Genomic DNA, 3,699 nt, shown 5'->3' with positions numbered 1-3,699 from the left:
AGAGAGATACAGAAAGAAAATGTCATGTAGTCCAATGTCAATATTTATTTATATAACAATATCCTAACTATATGGTCAAAAGATATTTGTCTTTAGTCTTTTTGACGTTTATATCAGTGTTGATTTTGTCGACTAAAACAAAGACGAAAAATTGTTCGTCGACTACCCTTTTTCACTGACGAAAACTAAATGAAAACTATAAGCTATGATGACTAAAACTAAGACTAAATATATATTGACAATTTCGTCAACAAATAAAAACTAGATTAAAATGTTAGGAAGGGACTGGTGGACAAGAGATCCAGTATAAGTCATTTTACACTTGGTTGCAAGCTGAAAATAGCCGAGTAGTAGTTGAACATGTACTTTACAGTCGGTGTAACCTGACAACTAAATCTACTAAAGTGTATTAGATGAGTGCATGGTCAGGTTTTTTCTATACAAACACTTGGGATGAACAACTGAATTGTATTACCTTTGTGTCCAGACGTTGTCCGAAGGACTTTGAAATAACCATTGTATTAAATATTACACACCACACAGAAAACAACAGAAATGCACATTCTAACTTCCCTCCTCATTTTCATTGTGTTTCTCTGTAAAGCCAACAATGTTGCTCTAATATTTGGAGACAATGTTGCTCTCATATCTGGAGTTGCAGCCTCACTGTTTGTGCTGATTTTGGTTATCCCCATTGCTTTCTGGGTCAGGTGAGTGTGTTTGTGTGTGTGTGTGTGTGTGTGTGTGTGTGTGTGTGTGTGTGTGTGTGTGTGTGTGTGTGTGTGTGTGTGTGTGTGTGTGTGTGTGTGTGTGTGTGTGTGTGTGTGTGTGTGTGTGTGTGTGTGTGCGTGCGAGTGTGCGTGCGAGTGTGTGTGCGAGTGTGTGTTAAATGTTACACCCACTTTTATACTATATGAACTTTTCATGTAAATTATATCTTTTCACAGCAGATTCCATGTAAACTAAAATGAACATAATCTCTAAATTATGTAAATAATAAATTAAGTACTTTGTTTTATTTGACAGGAGGAAAAAGGCAAACGCAGACCAGGAGGTATTTATTCGCTTGGGTTTTGCTTTGATTGATTAAAAAATGGAAACTTGCCAACAATGCTTTAGCGGGAAAAACAAATCTGCGTTTTCAATATTATCGCAATATATAATGTAGGCTACAGCTAGGCCTATATCACTGTATCACAATATATAATATACAGCTAGGCCTATATCACTGTATCACAATATATAATATACAGCTAGGCCTATATCACTGTATCACAATATATAATATACAGCTAGGCCTATATCACTGCAACCTTCTGATGTGTGACTTTCTATTGTGTCCCACTCCAGCCTGCATCCGTCCCTGGAGTCAGTGGGGGGGGCCTGGCCTCTGTCCCTGGGGTCAGTGGGGGGGGCTTGGCCTCTGTCCCTGGGGTCAGTGGGGGGGGCTTGGCCTCTGTCCCTGGGGTCAGTGGGAGGGGCTCGGACCCTCCGATCTCACAGGTGCATCAAGACTCCTCCTATCAGTGTCCATCCACTCAGATCAACAGCGGACAGGTAGGTACTGTCATAGACACATAAAGGTATAGACGCCCCTTTTGGCTAAAAGGGAGGGCAAAAAATCCCCAGATTCCTTGCGAAGGCCCGCGGAAGCATGAGTGTTTGTTCGGGTCTTAACTTCGGGTCTGATAAGTCCCGGGAAAAGATGCGCTGCGATTGGCCAGTATAGTCACTTAGTGGCAGCGTGACGTAGTGTATACCGTAAATAAATTCTTCCGCCCTCCCGTCAACACATCCGACGAACTGCAGCAGCCAATGAGGCATCTTTTTTTTTTATATCTATGGGTATTGTGTCCAAGGCCCCATCTACACTGGCAGCTAAATCCAGCCTGTGCCACATCCAGATTTGGAATAAAATAACACAGACAAGTCACACATATGGAATCCAATTCTTACAAATGCGACTTGACTTCAGGTCTGATTCAAATCTGATTTCAGGAGATCCGTCCTGGGTGTACGCAGTGACCTGATCTAAATCGGATTCCATTGTGACTTGTCTGCGCTTAGACTTATTTAAACGAATCAGATTCCAATCTGGATGTACGTAACGTGGCACAGATCTGATTCAGGCTGGATTCGTCTGCCAGTGTCAAATCAGTCTGAACACACACACACAAGATCTGTGGCAGATCCGATGTCGGATTTGAGAAATAAATTGGATTTGGCTGCAGTGTAAAGTGTAATCATCATTATCATCATAACCTTTATTTAAGCTCGGAGTACAATTGAGGGGCAGGCCCTCATTTTCAATGTAGCCGAAATACAAAACACAAAATCAACAATATACATTTAATACATAGCAATATAAAATATATGATGAGAATCAAGGCTTTAGGGGGGTCTAAGCCTCCACCAGAGGGTTGCCCCGTCCCTGGTAAGAGGTGACCATTCCTGAGATGGCTTTGAGAATGAACATTATACCAGTGCTTGTCCCGCCTCTCGCACAGCGAGGACACGCCTGCGTTCCCATAGAGTGTAGTAAGTGTACAGTTATGGCTACCATAGCTGTCACCAGTAAACGGGGCCCATAATGGTCTTTGATTTACACTTGAATCCTTTACCCAAGAGACCCTCCAGAACACAGTTTAATCACCATGTCTGTGTGAAAACAAGTGTCGTTCAGAAACGAGATCCCATTCTCCTTTCAGAAATTGCATTTCAAGATTTAAGATTATACACTGCACTCGTCTGATAGCAGTCACGGAAACTATTCTCTTTTCTTGTTATCTCGATCTTCTCAATCTCAAAGATGACAGTTATATATTGCATAATTATGTAAAGAAGAAAAACAATACGCACATCCCAGTTTCAGAATACGGTGCTGTACCCATAAAATGACTGAAGAAAAAAGTGGATTGTCCGCACACGATATATAGTTCTGCTCCCCGTCCTTTTCATTTCAACCTAAATACAACCATGTTTCGCCGAAAAAAGACGGGGAGCAGAACTATATCGTGTGCAGACATATATTCCACTTTTCCTCTTCATTCAGTTATATTGTATCAACTATATCACCTATTAATTATTCAACATGATACGTTGACAGGCTGATAGTGTAATTGTACTGCATTGGAGAGAAAACATATTAACCAAAACATAGCTAATTATCTGATAAGATTTCTGAGTTTCAGCATTCCATTCCGTTATACTGAATACTGATGACTTGTTTTTTTGTCTCTTTCCTGTTGCATTGCTCAGCAAGAGCAGGATGTTCACTATTCTTCCGTGACGTTCAAAGCGTCGCCCAGGACTCATGCTGATCAGAACAACGCAGCCCTGTAAGTTAAAACACATTCAGAACGGTGTTTTAAGCATTATGTTATACTCTAGCTACTGAAAGTTTGGGGGGAAATTGTGAAAAAGGGGCAGCAAATCTCTGAATATATATATTCTTTCACAGCGAACACTTTTAACTCAAATCTTTGCTTCATGGGTGGGTCCTTGGAACAACGTATTTTCAGATGGGGGTCGAGGCGGCCAATTACATATATATTTGGGGGTCCTTGACATGAAAATGTTTGAGAACAACTGACATAGAAACAAACAAAAAACAGGTTTTTCTGAAAACCTTTAGGATTTAGAAGCCTTTTTCCCCCAGGTCTATAACAAAGTGTCATGAGAACACACATTTATTTAATT

At 40.7% G+C, this 3,699-nt stretch overlaps 1 long non-coding RNA gene across 1 annotated transcript in view; it reads left to right on the top strand.

The window, feature by feature from the left end:
* The first annotated feature begins 631 nt into the window (after window positions 1–631).
* The window catches only part of LOC310860342, an 8,986-nt gene continuing 5,918 nt past the window's right edge, over window positions 632–3,699 (top strand). The window contains exons 1-4 of the long non-coding RNA XR_014569368.1: window positions 632–710; window positions 1,027–1,054; window positions 1,351–1,557; window positions 3,259–3,338. This is a non-coding gene — a long non-coding RNA (uncharacterized lncRNA). The remainder of the gene's footprint in view (window positions 711–1,026; window positions 1,055–1,350; window positions 1,558–3,258; window positions 3,339–3,699) is intronic.

The sequence above is a fragment of the Protomyctophum parallelum genome (assembly GCF_964188405.1).
Source record: "Protomyctophum parallelum genome assembly, chromosome: 6".
NCBI classification, from domain to species: domain Eukaryota; kingdom Metazoa; phylum Chordata; class Actinopteri; order Myctophiformes; family Myctophidae; genus Protomyctophum; species Protomyctophum parallelum.
This window is presented reverse-complemented; position numbering and strand designations above follow the sequence as displayed.